General features: G+C 42.7%; 1 long non-coding RNA gene across 2 annotated transcripts in view; it reads left to right on the forward strand.

Annotated features, from left to right (window-relative positions):
• The window catches only part of LOC114892821, a 54,718-nt gene extending 29,931 nt beyond the window's left edge, over window positions 1-24,787 (forward strand). For both annotated transcript variants that reach the window (XR_003792779.1, XR_003792780.1), the window contains 4 exons: window positions 5,387-5,482; window positions 10,751-10,895; window positions 21,526-21,737; window positions 22,627-24,787. This is a non-coding gene — a long non-coding RNA (uncharacterized LOC114892821). The remainder of the gene's footprint in view (window positions 1-5,386; window positions 5,483-10,750; window positions 10,896-21,525; window positions 21,738-22,626) is intronic.
• Window positions 24,788-25,730: the final 943 nt, after the last annotated feature.

A 25,730-nucleotide genomic window follows, 5' to 3' on the forward strand; every position in this document is an offset into this window, starting at 1 on the left:
CAGTTTGGGGCTATTAGGAATAAAGATACAATAAACATTCCTGTATAAATCTTTGGGAGGACGTATGTTTTCATTTCCCTTGGGTAAATTCCTCAGAATAGAATTGCTGGGTTGTGTGGTTAATGTCAGGGTAATGCCAACCTGGTAAAACAAGTTGGAAAGTGTTTTTTCCTCTTTTATTTTTTGAAAGAGTTCATGTAGAATTGATACTGTATCTTCTTTAAATGTTAGGTAGAATTCCCTAGTAAAACTGGAATTTTTCTTTGTGGGAAGGACTTTAACTACGAATACAATCTCTTTAATAGATATAAGGCCTCCCAAGTTTTCCCTTTCTTCTTGAATGAGTCTTAGTAAGGAATTTGTTTATTTCATCTATGTTATCAAATTTATTGTCAGGAAGTTGTTCATAAAATAACATTATCCTTCCTAACATCTGATAGATCTGCTGTGACAGTCCTTCTTTTATTCATAACATTGGTAATTTGGGTCTCTGTCCTTTTTTCTTGATCTGTATATATAGAGGTTTACCAATTTTATTGATCTTTCCAAAGCACCAGCTTTTGGTTTCGTTGTTTTGCTTACTAATTTCTGTTTTCTATTTCAATGTTTTCTGCTCTTATCTTTATTATCTCCTTCCTTTTATTTACTTTGGGTTTAATTTGCTCTTAATGTTTTAGTTTCATAAGGTAGAAACTTAGATAATTGATTTTAGACCTTTCTTCTTTTCTAGTATGAGCATTTAATACCATCAATTCCTCTTTAAACACTGCTTTAGCTGGATCTTACAAATTTTTAAGATTTCTTATCATTTTAATTTAAACATATGTTTAATTTCCCTTGTTATTTCCTCTTTGACCTGTAGATTATTTAGAAGTGTTCTGTTTATTACCCACATATTTAAGAATTTTCTTGGTGTCATTCTGTTGCTGATTTATAGTTGACCACCATTGTCATCAGAAAATATACCTTTCTGTATTTTTAATCCTTTTAAATTTATTGAGATTAGTTTTATGCCCCAGAATATGGTCTACTTTTGAATATTTCATGAACATTTGAGAAGAAAGTAAATTCTCTGAGATGAGGTATTCTATACATTAGGTCAAGTTGCTTGATAGTATTGTTCAAGTTATCTATATATTTAATAATTTTTGTCTAATTTTTCTATTAATTATTGACAAGAAAAAAGTTGAAATCTCCAACTATAATTGTTGATTTGTCTATTTCTCTTATTGGCCATGATCTGTTCACATACTTCATCTGCCCCATTCTCTCTCTTCTTCTGGCACTCAGTTTCATTTATGTTGGGCAATTTGATATGGTCTCACAGCTCCTGGGTGTTTTCCCACTGGTTGTTCTTCTCTTTTCATATTTGTAAAAATAACCTCTATCTTCAAATTCACTTATCCTTTCTTCTGCTGTGTCCCATTTGTTGACAAGACTGCCTGGGCAGTTCTTCATCTCTGATGTTGTGTTTTCATGTTTAGCATTTCCATCTGACACTTTTTTAATAGCTTCCATCTCTTTGCTGAAATTCCCCATGATCCATACATTTCATCCACCTTTTTATTTATTTTATTTATTTATTTTTTGTGGTACACGGACCTCTCACTGTTGTGGCCTCTCCCGTTGCAGAGCACAGGCTCCGGACACGCAGGCTCAGCGGCCATGGCTCACGGGCCCAGCTGCTCCGCGGCATGTGGGATCTTCCCCGACTGGGGCACGAACCCATGTCCCCTGCATCGGCAGGCGGACTCTCAACCACTGCGCCACCAGGGAAGCCCTCGTCCACCTTTTTAATGCTAAGTCCTTTAACATGTTCATTAGAGTAGTTATAATGTCCCTGTCTGATGCTTCTAACATCTAGGTTATTTCTGGGTCTGGTTCTGTTGCATATTTTATCTCTTGACAGGAGGGTATTTTTTTTCTTGCTTCTTTGTGTCTCTTATTATTTTCAATAAAGTGCTGAACATTCTGGGTAAAAGAACAATAGAGACAGAGATAAATAATATATGATGCGGGCTTCCCTGGTGGCGCAGTGGTTGAGAGTCTGCCTGCCGATGCAGGGTACACGGGTTCGTGACCCGGTCCGGGAAGATCCCACATGCTGCGGAGCGGCTGGGCCCGTGAGCCATGGCCGCTGAGCCTGCACGGCCAGAGCCTGTGCTCCGCAACGGGAGAGGCCACAACAGTGAGAGGCCTGTGTACTGCAAAAAAAAAAAAAAAATGATGCCCAGAATGGCATATGTGCCATGGAATTTGTTAGTATTTAAAACGCTTTTTGGCCATCCAAGGTGGGTATTATTATTCTCCCATTTTAAAGGTGAGGAAAGTGTGGGGAGGGGAGGACAGCAACACAGTGCCAGGGATGAACTTGGTTTTGAATTATGGCTATGTGGCTGATCCCTTCCCTAACTGTTATGTGGGATCTGGTGGCACTGGGAAGCATGTCTGTGGAGCGGTAAAGACTGGAGGCTGGGAGGCCAGTCACAGCTGTCCCAGCAGTGCAGGGTGTGGTGTTAAATGCCCACCAGGGATCATTAATTCAAACGCTTAGAGTATACATGGCTCATTTAAGTGAATACACGTAGGCAGAAATATACGGCTCAGTATTAAAGACAAACTAGGGAGTGATGGGGACCGTGGTGAACTGGATGCACATGCTCCTTTCCAGAAGGACAGCTGTGACTCAGTTCTGGCTGACCGTGCCAGGTGCAAAACCAAGATTAGTGTTACCAGTTCTTGTGATGTTTTGATGGAAGCCAGAAATCTGAACTTAAATGTGAAGTATCCTGATTTTAAAGGTTGGCCACAGGTATAATTTTTAAAAATGTTTATTTAGGCCATACCATGAGGATTAAGCAAAACATGTCTGTAGGCTGTCAGCCTATAAGCCACACAAGCCTGGGTGGTGGCAGAGAGACTGCCCAGGTACTGCTACAACTGTGGACATGCAGTTTTACCAGGCATGTTTTTGGTCAAAGGGCTAAATGGCAGACTCCAGAGCATTTTCTGTCAACATGAGACCATTCATTAGGTTTACTCATGGCTTTAGACTTTGCCAGCCTGGAGGTACATCTGTGTTTACTTTGATATCAATACCTGCCTTACTCCATATTTCATTTTTCTTTCTTTTTCATTGGCAAATTCTGTTTTTTGAATTGAAGTATAGTTGATTTAGAATGTTGTGTTAGTTTCTGGTGTACAGCAAGTGATTCAGTTATATATATATATATATATATATATATATACACACACACACACACACACACACATATATATGTGTACATTCTTTTTCAGATTCTCTTCCATTATAGATTATTACAAGATATTCAATATAGTTCCCTGTGCTATATGGTAGGATCTTATTGTTTATCTATTTTTAATATAATGGTGTGTATCTGTTAATCCCAAGCTCCTAATTTATTCCTCCCCTGCCTTTCCCCTTTGGTAACCATAAGTTTGTTTTCTATGTCTGTGAATCTGTTTCTGTTTTATAAATAAGTTCATTTGTGTCATTTTTTTTAGATTCCACATATAAGTGATAGCATATGATATTTGGCTTTCTCTGTCTGACTTACTTCCCTTAGTATGATAATCTCTAGGTGCATCCATGTTGCTGCAAATGGCATTATTTCATTCTTTTAAATGGCTAAGTAGTATTCCATTGTGTATACATACCACATCTTCTTTATCCATTCATCTGTTGATGGACACATAAGTTGTTTCCATATCTTGGCTATTTGTAAATAATGCTGCTATGAACATTGGGGTGCATGTATCTTTTAGAATTATAGGTTTCATCTTTTCTGGATATATGCCCAGGAAGGGGAATCTCCATACTGTTTTCCATAGTGGCTGCACCAATTTACATTCCCAACAGTGTAGGAAGGTTCCCTTTTCTCCACACCCTCTACAGCATAATCAAATTTGTAGACATATTGGTGATGGCTATTCTGACCAGTGTGAAGTGATACCTCACTGTGGTTTTGATTTGCATTTCTCTAATGATTAGTGATGTTATGACTTGCTCCATCTTTCTACTTGTCTCCTACAGTCTCTCCCCAAGGGTGGCTGTTAGCCCATGTATGCTCTGAGTAAGACAGTTTGAGAAAAGCATTGTAGCGTAGTGGTTCATAGTTTGGTTTGCTTCTTTGATCGTCCATTTTCCACCTTTGTCAGAGGATATGTTGTTTACTCTCTTTGTATCAGTTACTTATCTATAAAATAGGAATAATTTGACCTACCTCCAAGGATGGTTGTGAGAATTATAAAGGATAAATATTGAGGGCTTGGAAAAATATCTGACATATAGTAAGTGCTCTACAAATGTTAGCTATTATCATTTATATTTCTTCCTTCTTGGCCCTTCTATTGGAGGCATCTGTCTTCTGTTTCTGAATTATTGGCCCCCTGGGAGAATTCACTTGGTGTTGCCCAGAACCCTCAGGATGCCAAGGCTGCATTTATTAATTCATTCAAAATATCCATCAAGACCTGCAGGTGCAATTCTGTTCCAGGCATTGGAGAGTTGTCAGTGTTGCACACAATAGAAGGAGCTTGCATTTTAGAGCACAAGACTGACAATAATTGTGAAAACAAAGAAATGAGTGAAACTATTTCCAAGTGCTTATTGTTATGAAGAAAAAGAAAATGGTGATGTGGTAGAGAATGAACAGGTGGCTACTTTATTTTTTATTTTTAAAATTTAAAAAATACTTCTTTCTTTCTTTATTTATTGCTGCGTTGGGTCTTTGTTGCTGCACGCAGGCTTTCTCTAGCTGTGGTGAGCAGGGGCTATTCTTTGTTGTGGAGCACGGGCTCTAGGCGAGCGGGCTTCAGTAGTTGTGACACACGGGCTCAGTAGTTGTGGCTTGTGGGCTCTAGAGCGCAGGCTCAGTAGTTGTGGCACATGGGCTTAGTTGCTCTGCGGCACATGGGATCTTCCTGGACCAGGGATCAAACCCATGTCCCCTGAATTGGCAGGCAGATTCTTAACCACTGCGCCACCAGGGAAGCCCCAACAGGTGGCTACTTTAGATTGAGTGCTCAAGAAAGGCCACTCTGAGGAGTATCATTTGACATGAGGTTTGAATGACAAGAAAATACCTTTTCGTTTAAAAATCTAGAGGAAGAGTGTTTCAGGCTAGTGAAATAGCAAGTACAAAGGCCCTGAGGCAGGATTGAGCTTGGTTTGTCCAGGCAACAGGCAATAGGTCAGAGTGGCTCAGAGATTAAGGGGATAGGAGGAAAGGAGATGAGGTCACTGAGCTAGCCAGGAACCATACCACACAGGCTTGGTAGACCAAGGCAAAGATTTTGGTTATATTTTAAGTCCTAGATGGAGGGTTTGAAGCACAGGAGTGACAAGACTTTATTTATATTTCAGATGACTCACTCTTGCTGCAGCATGGAAAGGTGGATTGGAGGGGAAGCAGAAAGACCATCAGCCTCACTGTGAACTACTGTGGAATAGGCAAGGGAGGTAAGGGAGAATGGCTCTTTCCTAAGCTGTTTTTTCTTATTCATTCATTCATTCATTCATCATTCAGTGGCTCTTTCTTGAGTGTCTGTTATGTGTCAGCAGTGTGTTAGGCCCTGGGACTACACTGATATATGATATTGTCATGAACTTTGCTACCATTGAACTTTCAATCAAATGTGCCTCTTGGTTTCCTGGGTCCTCACACAGTGCTGTCTGTACACATGATCTTTAGTGAACATTAATCCTAGAGTGGTTCATCTCAACCACATGCATCTTCATGTGGGCTCACCACTGGGGCGAATAACCACGTAGGATTCTTTCCTCTGTAGACACCCGCAACATCCTACCTCTCTCGGCAAAATGCAAGGGATGCAAATGGGGGCATGCAAAACGGATAAGGCGGGAGAAGGAGACCTCTGAGCTTATGTGCCAGAAGCCTAGAACCTCCTGGAAGCCTGAATGCGTTTGTGAGCATCAGGTTACCCGGGCCTCTACCTCCAGGGGAACATGGAGGGAATTACAGATCATAAAGGTGACTTTTCTTTCTGGGCTGCTCTCAGTAAGGTCATGTTTTTTTTTTTTTTTAGAGAATTTTTTTAAGGTAGTGAAACAACATTGCCTAGTATGGAGAGCGCTTTTTCAGATTTAATTCACAACCACAGGCTCTCGTGTGAAATTCAGGGGGTAACCACATTTCTCAAATGGTAAAGAAAATGGGCAGTCAGCTTTTTTCAAATGAAACCAAGCACCTAATAACTGTCTTTCACTATGTGATAGGCCTGTGAAACAAACTCCCAAGAAAGTCTGCTGGGTGGGCTAAACTCCTCGATATCTTCTTTACAGAATAGAAATGTCAGTTACAATTTTTCATGGACAGAGGGAGGTTCAAGTTCAAGGAAGCAATGGGGAGTGGAACAATGATTTAGGAGGTTCTAAGTGTCTTTGGAATGAACACAAAGAGGAAAATACTAGGAAAAGGACAGGTGGAAAATCAGTTTAAGCTAGTTCCAGAATTTTTCTCACGGCAATGGAATCCTTTTTTCAGAATTTTCTTCAGAGACCCAACATGAAAAAGAGAAAAAATAGGATCTGTTTTGAAAGTGGGAGAGTAAGTAGGGCTCAACCTGTTGCCATCCACCACACACCTCTCCATCCCTGGCAAGTGTTAGAGCCTCAGACCTTCAAGGAACCCAGCTGGAACCTTATTGACTTAAACCACAATACAGAACAAAGACTGTGTTAATTTAAATTTTATTTAGAGTATACCATATGCTAGGCAAGTTGCTAACAAAACAGTTTACATAACACAGTGTTACCCTTGACCCCATGAAATGAGTATTGTTACACCTGTTGTCAAGATGAGGAAACTGAGGTTCAGGGTGGCCAGATCATATGGCCAAACTTACACAGTTGCTAAGTGGCAAATCTTGGCTTCAAACTCAAAGCTGATACCAAAGATTATGCTTTTTTTTTTTTTGCCACGCAGCATGGCATGTGGGATCCCAGTTCCCTGAACAGGAATCTAACCCATGTCCTCTGTGGTGGGACCGTGGAGTCTTAACCACTGGACTGCCAGGAAAGTCCCCAGAGCTTCTGCTTTTAACTAGTAAATTCTCCTAGCTCTCTCTCTTCGACAGATTTCTTCAGTTCTCATCAGGAGCACAAGCCTTTCCAGGAATGTTTACAGAAAGGAGACAGGGAGGAGGAGAAGGAGGAAGAAAGAGGAATGTGGAGGGAGGCAGAGACAGAGGGAGAGTAGGACTTAGACAAAGAGGAAGTTAGTGTAAGATGATAAAACCCAGGGAGCCAGCTGCTAAGCAATGAAACTCCATGGAAAATCCAAAGAAAGATAATACCACGAGGAGAGAGAGAAAGAGGAGGTGGGGTTCAGCTGTAAGGTCACTGCTTACTAGTGACCAAAATGCCAAGATTTCAGCCAGGGCTGGACCCCCCTGGTTTCTATTGTGATCTGGTTGACTTAGTCATTGAAATTCAAGTTAATGGTGTCATTGAAAGTCGGGTTAATGGTCACGAACAAACAGATCAGGAGACTGGCCCAGGGCACAGGAGTCCCACCAGTGGACCAGCTAATTGGAGCTGGGCAGTCCTTTTGGGCACCCAGCTCATGAGGCCAGACAGTGCCCAGCCCCTTGGTGGTGGCTTTCCATGATGTCAGAGGATCATTTTGCCCCTGTTGACTGAAGTTTTAGCTAGGTTGCTGAGATGACTGGCTGGGTTGGGCTCCGTGGGCTGACAGTGAGCTGACCCAGGGGACAACCCAAAAGGCAAGAATCTGACTGGGGGAGGCATTGTTCTTCAAAAGAATAAAGCAGGGAAAAGAAACTAGTGAGAAACCTCTTAGCTTGTTTGTTGTTACTGGTCTCTGCCATTGGCTGGTTCACTTGTGTGGAATCAGTGGCCAAAAGCAGTAGTATTGACACCATGCAGCACCCAGGTCATGGGTAGCATTGGCGGCATAGCTCCTACCGCTATTAGGAGTTGGCTGGGTAACTGGGTGACAGTTGTAGTGGAAGTGCCTGCCTTGAGTGATGAGGGGCAGATCACTTCCTGATTCTCTGCCTCCTTTCACCCTTCTGAAGCACCATAATCACATGTGCTGCTTACCTACTTCTTTAGGTAAGGGATGTAGAGTCACAAGGCAAGACTGTTGGAAAGCATCTTGAGTCTTCTGGGAAGAAGAGGAAAGAAACATTCAATGAGGACATACTGTATCCCAGGCAATTCACATGCCTTCTCTGATCAGATTTTTTTAAGGATAGGCAGTATTAACTCCATTTTATAAGAGATATTCAGAGGTTTCTAAGATTTGGAGAGATTGTATTGTCTGTCCAATTCTTCCACTCCTTTTTCCATCCCCTTCTCCTTTAGGTGCCCGTATACTTATAGATGCTTAGCCCTAACCAAAGGGCACCAGGATAGGTACCAAAAGGTTGGACACTAGCCCTGGCAGGGCCACTCCATGGGCCAAGCAGATAACATGGCTATGGGTGGCAGTCAGGAAAACGATAACAGGGAGAGGAGGATGATAATGAAAAGTGCATATAAAGGCATTCAGGTGTGAGAAAAACACACCATTACACCGGTGAACAGGATAAATAAAGCCAGAGTTTTTCAGTTTACAGCATCCTGACTAGATCATCTCTTAGGTCATTTTGAGTTCCAATGTTTAACTTTTTTTGCCTCCCATCAAAACTAGCATATCCTTTTTCTATTCTCTTCAGGCTCTGCTTTCTGTTGGTAGAAGTGGGTGGTGGTAATGAGCTAATCAGATTAGCTAATCACTACTGTGGGCAAATTAGCTAATGGGCAACTCTTCCCATGACTTAATGCCATAATTGGATTAAAGCACCTCCCTTCTGATCTTGACCTGGGGGACTGACAAATGGTGGGAATTCACACGTCTATACCCAGAATCCCTGCAACTACACCCTGGGAACAGCACCCAGCACAGAGCTGGACAGGAACTGACATGTGACCCAGCTTTATTTCCCTGCACTTATGGCATCAATAAAATGGCCAGAGCCTAATGATTGGACAAAAAACTCTGGTTTCCGTATTATGTGGTGGCCCCATAGTGGGTGGGGGAACCATGACAATTTTAAAGTCATTTTTCCCCAGTTTTATTGAGAAACAATTGGCATACAGCACTGTGTAAGTTTAAGGTGCACAGCATGATAGTTCGATTTACATAGATTGTGAAATGATTACCACAATAGGTTCAGCTAACGTCTATCTTCTCATACAGATACAATAAAAAGAAAAGAAAAGAGTAAAGGAAAAAAATTTCTCCTTGTGATGAGAACTCTTAGGATTTACTCAGTCAACAACTTTTTTATGCTGTATACACTTGAGTGTAGAAAACGTTGTAATAAATATAGAATGAGGGGGCTTCCCTGGTGGTGCAGTGGTTGAGAATCCGCCTGCCAATGCAGGGGACACGGGTTCGAGCCCTGGTCTGGGAAGGTCCCACATGCCGCGGAGCAACTGGGCCCGTGAGCCACAATTACTGAGCCTGCGCGTCTGAAGCCTATGCTCCGCAACTAGAGGCCGCGATAGTGAGAGGCCCATGCACCGCAATGAAGAGTGGCCACTGCTTGCCACAACTAGAGAAAGCCCTCACACAGAAACGAAGACCCAATACAGCCATAAATAAATAAATAAAAAGAAAATTATTAAAAAAAAAATATATATAGAATGAGGGATCTGGAAGGAATTTTCCATAATTGTGGAAGCTGAGGCCCCAGAAAAATGAATACGTGCACTATCTTGGGTTTGTATAATGTTTTACTGTTTACAAAAGGGCTTTCCTGTTCATCATGATATTTGATCCTCTTACCAACTCCCCATATGGAAACAGAGGTAGGCAGTATTGTTTCCACTGTACAGATGAGGAAACTGAGGTTCCCAGAGGTTGACTTTCCCAACAGCCAGTGCACTCATTGTCTTAGGGGCATTGGCATGGCAAGCCTTATACCTCATTGGCATCAACAGTCTTGTGGTTGGATTTCAGGTGTGGTGAGGAGAGGGTGGAGATGTAAGATAATTCCTCAAATTGCAGTACTTGGAGAGGCTGGCTATTTTGCACAAGCTGACAGCCAGCTCTGGTTCAGGTACTCTCCTGACTTCACTTACCAGGTTTAAATTGGCTCCTGGCCCTGGGTTTCCCAGGCATGGAAATGGCACCATCACTGCTTGAAGCAGAGGAGCAAGTGGAGCGCCTGGCACTCAGATGGCATTGCTCTCCCACACCTGAGCAGGTTGGAGGCTGGGTCGGTTCTCCCCAGTGTCTGCGCTTCACATGCTGGAGCCAACTTCTCTTCACGCTTTCCTTCGCCCTTCCCTTAATTCTGTGCCATGGAATCAGAAATGTCTGTTTCCTAACTTCATCTCTTTTGCCTCCATGGCAAGAAAGTCAGAGTTGGTCGAGGTCAATACAGTGACCCAGGTGCTGTGCTCCTGACATCGGTACAGAGGCAAGCGGTACTTTGAGTTCACTCTTGAGGACCACACAGCTCAGTGGGATGGTTGGTCAGCCACATAGCAAAGTAAGTGAGTTAGGAATTGCATTTGGCTTCAAGTCACAGAGAATCAAAGCAACAGGGTTTAAACAAGTCTTTTGTTTCTTCCACATTCCGTGAAATTTGGAGCTGGATGGCCCAAGGCTGGTCTGGTTGCTCTGTCAACATGGTGTCACCATGATCCCAGGTTCCTTCTTTTCTTCTGATCCTTTTTTTTTTTTTTCCGTAGGATTGCTTCATGGTCACAAGATGGCTGTTGGAGATCCAGTCTTCGTGTCTCAAACAGGAAGAAGGAGAAAGGGCCAAATGCAAATGGTACATAATAGCAGAGTATATACCCTCTTTGAATGATTTCCTGGAAGCCCCACACCAAGGTATTGACTTACGTTTCCTAAGCTACCCTATCTGCAGAGGGGTCTGGGAGAGGTTTTGTTTATCTTATTTTTTTTCTTAAACTGGACACATTGTTATCTCTGACAATACAGCCTTTGATATTACAAAAGAGGAGGAGAAGGGGTGTTGGGTAGATCACTAGCAGCCTCAGCTAATCTGGGCAGTTTCAGGGCGTGGTGGTGTATTCCATGCATTCTGCTCAATGTGTGGTTTAGCTAAATAATGAAAACACTCTAGGCCTCAGTTTTCTCACCTTTAAAATGGACATAATAACACCTACCTTGTAGTCACTAAATTTTATAGGACTTATGAAAGTTCAATGAGAAGGTGTACGCCAATGTCTTAGAGCTATGGAGGTATACTGTAAGTGCCCAATAAGTGTTAGTTGTGATGGTGAACACAGGAGATGGTGATGATACAGATCCTGAACGCAGTCTGCCTGGGTCGTATCCCACCTGCAGCACTTTCTGCTCAGCCATGGGTGCGTTACTATGATTCAGTTTCTTCAGTGGTAAAATAGTAGGATGAGAGAATCTGCCCTTTAAAATGCTCTCATATTGGGATGATCTGTGTAACGAGCTTAACAGAGTGTGTGGTGTATGACAGGTACTCAAAGAATGCTGTTCATTAAGATTGGAAGCACGGAGAACGGGAGTGTAAGGCTCAGCGAGGTGCAGTATCTGGGTTGTATTCAGGCCAAGGGGGGAACCGGTAAAGAAGGTGGGGAGGGTGTCACAAGCAGAGCGAGCGGCACGCAGGTGTGAAAGCTCGTGGTGTGTGCTCAGAGTTCATGGTGAGAAACGTCTGGTGCGTCTGGGCCCCAAGGTCAAGGTAGGAAGCAGGACAGGCTGAGGTGGAGAGGAAGGCAGTGTTTGGGACTTGGACAGCTTGTGTGACATGATGAGGAACCCACAGCCCTGCTGCCCCATCTCCTGGGGATGGTTTCTGAGGGTGGATGCGATCACATTCACAGACAAGGAATTAGCTGATCTGAACAATGCTTGGATTATTGGCATCTGTCAGCTGCTACCTGTTAACCAAAGGCCCAAGGCTCAAACTCTGCCAGGCTCCTCTGGGAACAGGCCATGAATCATATAATGATGGCCACTTTGGCAGAAAGGGAATGCTAATAGCTGGAGGCTGATCTTATGACTGGAAGAAAGGAAGGCTGTCGTAGGTTTTCATAGGGATAGAAAAACAAGTTCACTCTAGGTTTCTACAGGGCTTTATTCCCCATTAGCAGATAAGAACAGATGTGTTTATCCGATTCCCCTAGAAATTAAGGTGTTAAGGCAGCTGAAGAGGTAAATTCTGAGGTGAGAGGAGGAGGAGGTGCTGGGGAGACAGGGGTACGTTATAGTTAAGCGACGATAGGGGCAGCGAAGGGCCAGCTGGGGCCTCAGCAGGGAGGTTGAGTAGAAAGAGCACTTGACACAAGTTCAAAGTCTTGGGACCACCTCTGACCCCAAGTTCCCAGAAACGATGTACAGTGTTCTGTAAAACATGGATGATAACACTTGCTCGACTGGCCTGACCAGGCTGTTTGATCAAATGAGAAAATATACGTCTGCAAAGACACTTTGTGAGGGGCATCTAGAATAAAATCCACCCTCCGCTTCAATCTCCCAGGCCTTCTGACGGATTATAGAACACACCAGCCTCTTTCCCACCTTTGTCCACATGTTCCTTTTTCTGCCTAGAACATTCTTCTGCCAGTTCTTCCTACAGTTCATCTCAGCTTATATGCCACTTCCCCAGAAAGGCCTTCCCTGCCCTATTGAAAGCACGCACTCCCCTTTGACCCTCTCCTGCCCAAGATAGCTTGTGGTTAAGGACTCAGGCTCTGAAGCAAGTCTCTGGGGTTCAAGTTCAGCTCTGACACATACCAGCTGTGTGACCTTGGGCAGTCACCCAAACTCCTTGTGCTTCTATTTCCACATGTATAAGATGAAGATCATAATAATATTTATCTCACAAAGTGGTAGAGACAAAGATGACTTCAGTAGGTGTCAGCTGTTATTACTGTTCATCAGAGTGCTCTATTTCCTTTCTAGAACTAACCATGTAATTTGTCTGTATATGTTTATTATCCAACGCTCACCCTTTTCCATAATGGGCTCCCCTGAGGGCAGCGATCATGTCTTGCTGATCCATTCTTTTTTTATTTTTTCATTTAGTGTTTGTGTTGTTGGGGCTGGGTACATGTGTTGGTATCTATCTCTGAGCACAACTTATAGGAGACAATCTTTTTTATTTATTTATTTTTATTTATTTATTTTATTTTTGGCTGTGTTGGGTCTTTGTTGCTGCGTGTGGGCTTTCTCTAGTTGTGGTGAGCGTGGGCTACGCTTCATTGCGGTGCACAGGCTTCTCACTGTGGTGGCTTCTCTTGTTGCAGAGCACGGGCTCTAGGCGCACGGGCTTAGTAGTTGTGGCGCATGGGCTTCAGTAGTTGTGGCTCGCGGGCTCTAGAGCGCAGGCTCGGTAGTTGTGGTGCACGGGCTTAGTTGCTCCGGGGCATGTGGGATCTTCCTGGACCAGGGCTCAAACCCCTGTCCCCTGCCTTGGCAGGCAGATTCTTAACCACTGTGCTACCAGGAAGCACTGATCCATTCTTATATACCATGTGTATAGCACAGTATAGCCTGGAACCTAGAAGATGCTCAAGAAATAGTTGTTGGATGAGGAATGTACTGAATGAGCATTTCCCAGAACCAAGCCCTGGGGTGACCCAGGCAGTCCCGGGACCAGCCAAGGAAGTGGTCAGATGGCCCTGCTTTGCATTTCATTCTCCCCTTGGTAGGGCTTTCACTTATGTAATGGAACAGCAGTGAAATCCCACGATACCTAAGTGCTTCCCCTCCAGCCAGCCCAGTATACGACCACAAAAAGGAGGAAGAAAAAGTAAGAGAAAGAGAAGAGCTCCAAACCGCATGCTTCTTGGGACAGAAAAATGAGCTCTGTTTTCTCCCAGAGTCATGTGAGGGCACAGTGGCAGACGGGGGGCATGTTTTGCTGAGCTTCAGAGCAACCAAGCAGTGAAGAATCAAGGGCCCCAGCCTGAGTGTCAGCAGTTGAGGCTTTTTCCACCTCTGCACCTAACTTGCTGTGCAACCTTCATCAAGTCACCTTCCCTCTCTGGGTCTCCTAAGTGTCCTCATCTGCAAATTGAGGGGATTGGAATAAATGATTAAGGTAGAGCCGTCATGCAGTCCTGGTTTTGCCTATAGATCTGGTATAATTATTAACAATAACCTCTTTCATTCTCTAAGTGACCTGTACTAGGTGATAAATTATAAAATCAGTTTGAGTCAAATCACACTGTTTCCATTTTTTGGATATGATAAACAATACTGCAGTGAAGTTCCTTATACATTCCTTTATTCAACAAATATTTGATAAGCATCTGTTATGTACCAGGTATGGTTCTATGCTCTGGGGATACTGGAGGAATAAGATAGATAAGATCTCTGTGTGGAAAATACATTCTTGTGAGGGAGATAGATAATAAACGAGAAAACAACAACAACAAAATAAATTTTAGATAGTTATGAAGAAAATAAAGGAGAACAGTGTGCTAGATAGTGATAGGAGGTGCTACTTTATAAAGTGTGGTGGGGGAAGGTCTCTTTGAAGAGGTCACGTTTGAGCTGAGACCTGAATGATAAGAAGGAGCCAGTTATGCAAAGTACCAGGGAGAATGTACAGCAAATGCAAAGACCCTGAGGTAGGAACAGCTCTTTGTGTTTGAAGAGTAGAAACAGAGACAGTATGACTAAAGTATAGCAAGGGGTTGGAAATGAGGTTAGACATATAGGCAGGGGCCAGATCATATAGGGTCAAGGAGTTTGAGTTTTGTTCTTAGTGCAGAATATCTGGTTGTATTTTAATCACTGGAAAATCCTAGAATAAAACTAGCTCTATGTAGAATGGACTGTGAGCAAAAAATTTCGTGTATCTGGTTAGCTACAGCACAGAAAGCCATAACTTCACCCTAGGGTGTGTGGCACCCTTGGAGAGAATGAACAGCAGAGTCAGAGAGATCTATGTTCAAATTCCAGCTCCACTGGTATATATCCAAAAGAAGTGAAAGTGGGGTCTCGAAGAGATATTTGTATGTCCATGTTCATAGCAACATTATTCACAATAACCACAAAATGGAAGCAACCCATTCATGGATGAGTGGATAAACAAAATGTAGTATATAAATACAATGGAATATCATTCAGACTTGAAAAAGGAAGGAAATTCTGACACATGATACAATATGGATGACCCTTGTGGGTATTATGCTAAGTGCAATAAGCCAGATACAAAAAAACAAATACTTTAAAGTTCCACTTACATGAGGTACCTAAAATAGTCAGATTCAGAGAGACGGAAAGTAGAACGGTGGTTGCCAAGGGCTAGGAAGAAGTGGGAATGGGGAGCTGTTTAATGGGCATGGAGTTTCAGTTTTGCAAGATGAAAAGAGTTCTGGAGATTGGCTGCACAGTGATTCGCATGTACTTAATACTACTGAACTGTATACTTAAAAATGGTAAAAGATAGGAAATTTTATGTTATTTGTGTTTTACTATAATTAAAAAAATTTTTTAAATTCCAGCTCCATCACGTAGGGGCAGTGTGATTTGGCCGTTAATCTCTCTGAGCCTCAGTTTTTGCATATGTAAAAGGGTGACAGTAATACCTCCTAGCTCTTGTGTAGACAGGCTCAGAGGCTGTCTATTCCAATATTCCACTGCACAATTTGGAATCTCAGGCTTCCCAGCCTTCCCAGGCAGCTAAAAGACCCTTTCAGTGAATTTTTTTTTTTAACATCTTTATTGGAGTATAATTGCTTTACAATGGTGTGTTAGTTTCTGCTTTATAACAAAGTGAATCAGTTATATATATACATATGTTCCCATATCTCTTCCCTCTTGCATCTCCCTCCCTCCCACCCTCCCTATCCCACCCCTCTAGGTGGTCACAAAGCACCGAGCTGATCTCTCTGTGCTATGTGGCTGCTTCCCACTAGCTATCTATTTTATGTTTGGTAGTGTATATATGTCCATGCCACTGTCTCACTTTGTCACAGCTTACCCTTCCCCCTCCCCATATCCTCAAGTCCCTTCTCTAGTAGGTCTGTGTCTTTATTCCTGTCTTGCCCCTAGGTTCTTCATGACCTTTTTTCTTTTTCCCTTAGATTCCATATATATGTGTTAGCACATGGTATTTGTTTTTCTCTTTCTGACTTACTTCACTCTGTATGACAGACTCTAGGTCCATCCACCATCTTGATTGAGTTGCCTTTGTACCTAATACACAGTAGATGCTCAATGAACATTTGTTGATTGACTTGCTGACTGGATCCGCTTCTGTAGTAGACATGATCTAGAAGGAGCCATATGTGTAGGGAAATATGTACCTGGTACCTAGTTGGCATTCCATAAATATTTATGGAACAGGTGAATGAACAAAGTGGATGACACATCTGGCCATGAATTGTAAAACAATCTGCCTGTTCCAAAATATGTGAGAGATTTTTTTTTGTTATCTGGTACCATAATAGTTGCTTCAGAAAGCAAACTAACTGAAAGGCCTGCTGACTGAGTCTCATATTAACATCTGTATTAGTTTTCTATTGCTAGAAAATAACTTCCACAAATATAGTGGTTTAAACAACACCAATTTATTACCTTACAGTTCTGTAGGTCAGACTTTTGACATGGGTCTCAACAGGGTAAAATCAAGGTGTCAGTAGAGCTGTGTTCATTACTGGAGGTTCTAGGGGAAGGATCTGTTTCCTTGCACATTTGGATTGTTTGCAAAATTCAGTTCCTTGTGGTTGTAGGACTGAGATGCTGTTTCCTTGCTGGCTGTCATTGAGGACTATTCCCAGCTTCTAGAGCCACTCACATTCCTTGATTTGTGTCCACTTCCTCCATCTTGAAAGTCAGCAACTCTTCTTCCCTCTCATCTTTCTGACCCAGCACAGAAAGGTTCTCCAATCTCCTTAAAGAAGGAGCCAAGTAATTAGATTAGGTTCATCTGGATAATCCAGGCTGCTCCTCCCATCTCAAGGTCCTTAACCTTAATCCCACTCATGAAATCCCCTGGAAAAATTGAAAGATTCTGGGGTTAAGTCATGAATATCTTTGGAGAGTTATTACTCTGTCTACCACTGCATCCAGTATCACTTTGGAAGGATTGGCTTCTCAGAGCAGGTAATTTTCTCTCAGCAAAGAGCTATGGGAAATGAGGCCAGTGAAAGGGAATTTTGGATAAAGGGAAGAGAGATGAGGCATTGGCCATAAATGTGTTAGCAGGCCTGTGAGGGACGCGACAGAAAGAGGTTCTTGGCTTCATGGAATCCAGGTTGCTCAAAGAAGAAAGAAATACTTAACAAATGCCAGAAAGTTAAACTTTGTGTGTCTTACAGTTTCCTTTCTGATTCTGATCTGTTCTGCCAAGGAGGAAGTAATCTTCACCTGCCATGAATAACTGTTAATACCTTGGCCCATGATTTTTTTTTTTTTTTTTTTTTTTGCTGTATGCAGGCCTCTCACTGTTGTGGCCTCTCCTGTTGTGGAGCACAGGCTCTGGACGCCCACGGGCCCAGCCGCTCCGCGGCATGTGGGATCTTCCCAGACTGGGGCACGAACCCATGTCCCCTGCATCGGCAGGTGGACTCTCAACCACTGCGCCACCAGGGAAGCCCCATGATTTTAATTTGTTGATTGATGGGTTGTCATTGGTTCATTGCTACCAATAATTGAAGGATGTTTTCTTTGCTGGCTTGGTGAAGCTTCCAGATGTTATCAGAGCAGGCATGACTTTGGCTCACCCAGCTCATGGCATTGGCTCTGAATGCTGTCATTGGCTCCTATAGTGGGCTCAGCCACTAATCAAGGACCTGGTGGTGTGTGACACAGACCTTTACATCATTTCTGGATCTTCCTCTCCACAGAGTCCAGTAAGTTATTTTGCTAAGATGCTGTCTGTTTCAAGTCTTTTTCTTTCTTTCTGTCTCTTTGCCATCCTCCTTTCTCTCTCCTTCCTCTATTCTTTTCTTTCTAGTTTTCTGTTGTTTTAGGATCAAAATAATGGAAAAGAACAGAAACCAATTCAACTCAGGAAATAATCCAAAGGTGTAAGAAGGACTGTGCAGGGGCTTCCTTGGTGGCACAGTGGTTAAGAATCCGCCTGCCAATGCAAAGGACACGGGTTCGAGCCCTGGCCCAGGAAGATCCCACATGCTGCGGAGCATCTAAGCCCGTGCGCCACAACTACTGAGCCTGAGCTCTAGAGCCTGCAAGCCACAACTACTGAGCCCACGTGCCACAACTACTGAAGCCCGCGTGCCTAGAGCCCGTGCTCTGCAGCAACAGAAGCCACGAAAATGAGAAGCCCGTGCACCGCAACGAAGAGTAACCCCCACTCATTGCAACTAGAGAAAGCCTGCACACAGCAACGAAGACCCAACACAGCCAAAAATAAATAAATTATAAAAGAAAAAGAAGGAGTGTGCAAAGTTGTTGTGCGGTGGTTTGACATGATATCAAATCCACTTGCTTATGACAAAAATGAAATTGTTTTTAAGAGGGAAGTTTGTTTTGATATAAGAATGAAGTTGTCTTTATAAGTAAAGTTGTTTTGATATGAAGAAGCTGCATCAGGATGACATCTCTTGACATCTGTGGCTGCCGATAAGCCCTCAGTAGCTCAGCTGCCCAGGGGCGCCGCTGGGGGCTTAGCAATAATATGAAGAAGCATCTATGGCCAGGGGACCTTTAGACTATAAATACCCAGAGTTTGTGAGGACAATCTGAGAGTTTAGGTCTGGGCAGGGTGACCCTTTGCTGACCTAAGCAGCTCTCTGAAGACCTTGGGGCATTAGTTACTGTGTGGGTAACAGGGTAAGGGCAGTGGGGAAAGTGGTGCAGCGCCTCTCTCAGGAGATCATCTTGCTTGTCAACACCGGCGTCTTGGTTCCCCAGCAACGTGCTCCAGCAACAGGGAACTTGCGTTTTGCTGGTAGCTGGATGTCAGGCTCTCAGTTGGTTAAGCTGACTCTCCCAGGAACCAACTCATGTAGAAAGGCACACCTCAGTTAAATTGGGACTTCATTCCTTTTATCTTCTCTTGCCTGGAACAATAGTGTAATTAATCTATTGTTGGTTTGGAGTATGTTATTTCTTTATTGGCTTATTAAGAGATATTATCCTGTATGCTATTAACTTGTGAAATTATTATAATTCCTGCAGTGAACCTGTGTTAAATATTGACAAGACAGTCTCAGACTCTGAGCATAATTTCCCCCCCCAAAAAACAAAGTTTACTGCTGTAATCTTCCCTGTTCTGATAAAAGGAGTTTATAGCAAAGGAATATATTTCCTGGTTCTCTCTAGGGGAATGAGGCAATAAGAGGCTGAAGTACCACTGCCTTGGGGAGTGGGTGGTAGTTTGCTGCCTGTTGATGTAATGCAAACTAAGGCCAGAGGGAGGAAATGGCCACTTCTGAGGCCACAGGTGGTTATAGATTTCAGGTAAAGCGTGGTTGTAATTCTCCCACATGTCGTCCTGGAGAGGGATGGTGGGGAGATTCTTGCTCACAGTTTGTTCCCAGAGAAGTTATGTGTTGGGCTTGGACCTTCTAGATGCTGCACAGTGGGAAGCCAGAGTCTCATCAAGTGTTAACAGAGGTCACAGCTCTTGGGAACAGAGGTTGTGACACAGAGGAAACTCCCCCCTCACCCTGTTTCCAGGAAGTTTCCAGGAAGGAAACTTCCCTGACCACACCCTGGCTTCTCTCACCCAGTCACACAAATCATTCCAACAGAGGCAGCTCTGGGCAGGACATTTGGAAAAGGCATTAGAGGAGTTGAAACCGTTTCAGTGGTGTCTTCAAGAATACTCCTTGGGAAACCCAAAGGAAAAAAAGATAGTGGAGCCAAGAAAAGCTACTAGAACTTTCTTCGGCTTGAGGTATTTTATATATTTGAGCCATAATAACCAAATTAATATCAAGAATTATAATATGACTGTTGAGGCACAGTTATGTGCTAATCATCGTTTTACATGGATTATCTTTAGTCATTACACTAACTCTGCAAGGTAGGCATTATCTATATCCTACAGATATTGAAGTTGGGAAAGAGAGGGATTAGGAGAAATGTCAAAAACCATCATGGTTTTACATGGATTATCTTTAGTCATTACACTAACTCTGCAAGGTAGGCATTATCTATACCCTACAGATATTGAAGTTGGGAAAGAGAGAGATTAGGAGAAATGTCAAAGACCACAGAGCATGTGTGGTGGGGCTGAGATTCAAGTTCAGGTTCATTGATTTTAAACTTTATTTTCTCCTTCCTTCCTTCCTTCCCTCCCTCCCACCCTCTCCCCTCCCTCCTTATCTCCCTCCCTCCCTTCCTTCCTTCCTTTCTTCCTCTTCTATTTTCATTTTGCCATGCTTGCTTAATATCTTCTTTTAAAAGAAAAAAAATGTCACGCACTTAGTGGAGTTCCCTTTGTGTCCCTCCCTTGTCTCATCCCCCTGCCTTCCTGTCAACTGACCTTAGTGAATGTCACTTCAGTCCTTCATTATGTATGGACATTATGTATGTCCATGGCCATAAATATTATATAGTATGGTGTGTTTTAAAATTTTACGTATATGAAAAAGGGCTAAAAGTATTTATTTACACAGAAAGAAATACAAATGGCTATTAAGAAGAGAGTCACTGTCTCATTCATCAAAAGAGCAATACAAAAAAAAAAAGAGCAATACAAATTAAATCACATTGAGATATTTTTTAAACCTGTCAAGTTGGTCAGTACAGGCACTCAAGATTTGGTAAAACAGTGCATAGAAGAGGTTGTGGGGAAAGGGGCACTCAGACTGATCGTGCATGAGTGAATTGGTATAATCTCTATAAATGGTAATTTGACAATCTCTATCATAAAAGCAAATGCAGAAAATTACAAAGGAAATTCCATTTCTGGGAATTTGCCTTTAGATACATTTGTGCTTGTTCGAAAGCACATGTGTTTAAGGTTATTCATTGAAGTATTGCTTGTAATAAAAAAGACTAGAAAAAATCCACATATCTATCAATAGGTGACTGGTTGAATAAATTGTAGGGCATCCCCTTTATGGAATCCTCTGCAGTTCTAAAAAAGAATGAAGACACTCTCTATGCTAACATGGAAATTTCTCCAATACATATTAAGTGAAGACAAAAAAAGTGCAGAAGAATGTGTATAGTATGCTACATTTTGTGCAGCAAAGGGGAAAATGAGCCTGCTTATCCACTGGTTTTTGTATGTGCATAAAGAAAGTCTGAAACTTTACATACAAAAAACTAAAAACAATTTTGCATGTGGGAGGAAAGAGGGGTGAGAGGAGGGAAGGAACATATTTAAATGAATTCCTTAAAGATTTTTTTGAACAGTGTGGATGTACTATGTTACCTATTCCAAAAATTAAATTAAAAAGTTAGAGTGGTATCATACAGTACATGTCATTCTGCCACTAACCTTTTCCAGTTTGCTTTATGTTTTCGAGGCCTATCCATGTGGTCATGACCTTAATCTTTCTATTAATTATGCTGCCTTGAACTGTAGGATCTTACAACTGAAAACGCTCCTTGGGATTACCCAGCTCTCAACTTTCACATTACAAGAAAGAAAACTGAAGGTGCAATAATGGCAAGTAGTTGGCCCAGCAGGTCAGTGGCAGAATTGGGGCTGACCTCAGATCTTTCCACCCTGACTGGGAGTCTGGCTGTCTTTCTACCCCCTCGCCCAGTGCCCAAAACACCTCCCGATTCTAAAAGGTTAGTAACTTTATGTGTTATCCTTTCCTAGGGACATCTGCCTTTAAGAAACAAAACAAAGATAAGCAACAACATTCAACAACAAACTGAGTGGTCACCATTTTATGTAATAGGGATTATTCTGCCCTTAGAAGTCAGAGAGAGATTCTTTGGGGTGAGGGGAATGGTTGGCGGGAACGCTAACAGTGGTGGTGTTGGCAGCCAGGGCTGGAGTAAGCCTTCTAGTATCTCCTCTCCCTTCTCCTCCAAAATAAATAAATAGGAAAAGAAAAGGCAAATATAAACAAAAAGCAACTAGGTCATCATAAGATAGGTTCTGCCTTCAGCTCAGGAAGGAACTAATTAGTGGTTTGGATTGGTGATGGTATTGTTGCAAATATTGTTAAGGTAACGGAATGTTATTAGATTTTTTGTTGCCATAGAGACAGCCAAAGCACTAATAAGCCCCTTGCCCTGCCCCCATAGCGAAGGAGACTTCTGCTGGTCAAGTCCTCTGGTCCATTCCTCTGCCATTAGGCAGGACCCCATTAACCATCCTGACAGGTGAGGACCTTTTAGGATTTATCTAGATAAATGACTTCAGACCTTCTGGAGTTGTTATAGTCAAGCACTGTGTCAGAAGTGGTGAGGATACAAAACCATATAAGATACGTACTTTCACCTCAAATTAAATGGCATTGATGGGTACCTCCCCAAATTTTATACCAAAATGTTTGTAACAGTGGAGGAGCAGCAACAATGTGAAGCAGCCCTTCCCAAGGTTGGAATTTTGGTCACATTTGGGATTTTCGCATACTATTTCATGCAAATGCTGGAATCCACTTCTTAATATAAATATGTTTGCTTTAATGTCCACATTTACATTCTATTAACCATTTTTTCTCCCCAGTCTTCTAGTAAAATCGATGCTCCAAGAAGATACCCTGGGTTGACCAGTGACTTTGGATATCTTATATGTGGATCCCAGCCTGGATCTTTGTGTACTCAAGTTTGAGAAGCATGGATTAGCCAGGAGTTGGCAAACATTTTTTTTTTGTAAAGAGCCAGACAGTAAACAGTTAGGCTTTGTGAGCCATACTATTTCTGTTACAAATACTCAACCCTGTCTTGTAGTGTATCAAGAGCAGCCACAGACAATATACAAATGAATTGGATGGCTGTGTTCCAATAAAACTTTATTTACAAAACAAACAGATTTGGCCCATGACCTGGATTTGGCCTGCAGGCTATAGTTTACCAACTCCTGGGTTCGACAATAAATGCCCAAGAGATTATAAAAGGAAAATATTTTCAGCTGGGACAAATAAGAAAGAAGAGTGGGAGTAGAAATTCTATTGATCATTGAAGGCTACACAGTATTTCAAAGAGCAGAGAGGACATGGCAGCATTATTAATAGAGGGCCAGTATAGACAAAAGTGAATATTTTTAAGTTTACATATAGGTAGGGGACAGGAAGTACAATAAGTAAATCGGTTTGGCTTGAGGAAGGAACTCATGTCCAAGGGAAGCATTCTAAAATATCAGGGCTGGAAGGGACTTTGCTGATTATTTGCTTCTCATTGTATTTCCCATTGATGGGGAAATCGAGGTCAAAAGAGACCCCAGATCTGGAAAGAAGCTGAGGAGTGGTGTGCCTTGAATACTAAGGTAAGGGATCTCTGTTGTGCCACGTACCAGCTAGTGATGTTTCAGCATTTCATCATTTGAATGTTTATTCATTAATCAACTTCCTACATATCTTGTGACCAGATGTCCCAAGAGAATTTCCTATGGGATGGAGTTAATTCTCACCCATTGTATACCATTGTGAACTACCCCGAAGAGATAGTGACAAGGCATACCTGGAGCAATCAACAGGGCAATTGCCAAGGATCCAGAAACTTTAGCTTCTCCTCCTGCTGTCAACTTGCTCTGTAACCTGGGCCAAATCCTGAGCCCTCCTCTGGTTTTCCCCTTGGTTAAACAAGAAGCACTCATTCTTGTCCTTCCATCAGAACTGGTGACCTGTTATTTTGTCACTACTCTGCCCCTTTCTCCCACCACCAACATCAAAGTCATAAATGACCAGAGGACCCTGGAGTGGGAGGTGCCACAACTTTGCGTGACCCCGATGTTCATTCACTGATTTGTTTTCCCACTAATTATTGACCACTTCCCATGCACTGGTTGCTGAGGATAAACAATGAACGAGGTAAGCAGGCTTCTGCCCTCACAGAGCTCACATTCTAGTGGTATGAGATGGTGGGGAACATAATGTACAAGTCAACAAATAAAAGAATTTCAGCTGGAGATAAGTCCTGTGAAGGAAATTGAACAAGGTATTGTGATAATGACTAGAGGGGCTCTTTTGGCTGGTCTAGCAAGGGAAGACCTCTTTGAGGAGAGACTGAAGGATGAGAAGAGCCACCGACGGAGCCTTCTGGGCCAAAGGAAGAGCAAGGGGCAAAGGCCATGAGTGTGCACTGTTCGAGGTACAGAGGGAAGGCGTGTGTGTCTGCAGGGTGGTGGGTGAGGGTAAGATGGATGGTAGACAAAGATGAAGAGGTTGACAACATGAAATTGATGAGTTTTCATCTGGGCAATCCAGTGACTCAATCTGGTTTATATTTTTAAAAGAGCATCCAGGCTGTTACCTGGAGAATGACTTGGAGGGATTAAGAGTAGAAGTAAGATAATCAACAAGCCTTGTCCAGGTGGGAAATAATGGTGGTCTAGATCAGACAGTAGCCATGGAGACTGAGAGAACTCACTGGATTCAGGATATATTTTGGAAGCAGAAGAAACAGGACCTGTTGAGCGATTAGACGTAGGCATTTGGGGTCGTGCTGGTGGTGGTACTAGGTGAAGGGAAAACAGAAATCGAGGATGACCACTCAGGTTGGGGCTTGAACAACCAGTAAGTTGTGGTATCTTTTACATTGTTTGTAGAGACTGGAATGCTAGTTTTGGGTGGGGAGTGTGGGGAGTGTGGGCAGTCAGTTGGTCCAACATGGGTGTGCTGAGGCGAAGATGCTTGTGACACCTCCAGGTGGGGATGTGCTGTTGGCAGCTGGAGATATATTCTTTGTGTGTCTCCAGTCTTAAAGGGTTAGTATTCTCTCTAACACCCAAACAGCAATCTCGTGAGAGTTGATTTGCTTGACCACACATTTTATATCTCTTCTCTGGAATATCTGGGACATTCTGTGAATGTCTGTGAATTCCATGGATCCATCCTAGATTCTACATTTCGCCTCCACCAGACATCCTGCTCCCATCTCTGCACAACCCTTTGCTACCACATGACTTCTCTCCTCATCCTGCTTGGTCCCAGCGTGGACACATTTAAGGGACCTGATACATAGTGGCAAAAAGCTCTTCCCATCAACAGCAAAGGCCTATTTCCCCACATTCTCACCAACATCGGGCAGTATTATTTGCCAATTTGATAGGTGATAGATGGTGACACGTTTCAATTTGTATTGCAAAGATGTGCTTTTAAACAATAAAGCACTCTCTCTGTGTAAATTGCAATACACAGAATCATTCAAGTGCTCACAATCACGATTAATTATTCAGAAATTTCAGGGTGCAGATAATAACAGTGGCTACCGTTTGTTGAAATCCCTCAGTGTACCAGGCACTGCAGTGGTGATACCTCTTTTAATCCCCATAGCATCCCAAATGTTGTACATGTTATTATCATCTCTCATATAATGGATGAGGAAACTGAGGCCAAGGAAAATTAAGTAACTTGTCCAAATGGCATAGCTGGGAATCACACCCCAGGTCAGGGAGAGTGTTCCTAACCACTGCCTGCCTTCCTTCTGCTGTCCTGAGAAGGGGGCCAGCCCAGAACTGCTCCTCACCCAGGATGACAGCATTAATTGAACTCCTTCTGGAAATTCTTGTCGCTTCTTAGCCTCCCCTTCTAACCTTTCTGTTTTCTCTTCCCAGGTTTCTAGATCCTTTGGGGGGTTTACTTCTCATTGACATCTGATCATTATAACACT

This window comes from Monodon monoceros, unplaced genomic scaffold, assembly GCF_005190385.1.
Source record: "Monodon monoceros isolate NGI ecotype Baffin Bay Population unplaced genomic scaffold, NGI_Narwhal_1 Super_Scaffold_12, whole genome shotgun sequence".
Lineage (NCBI taxonomy): Eukaryota > Metazoa > Chordata > Mammalia > Artiodactyla > Monodontidae > Monodon > Monodon monoceros.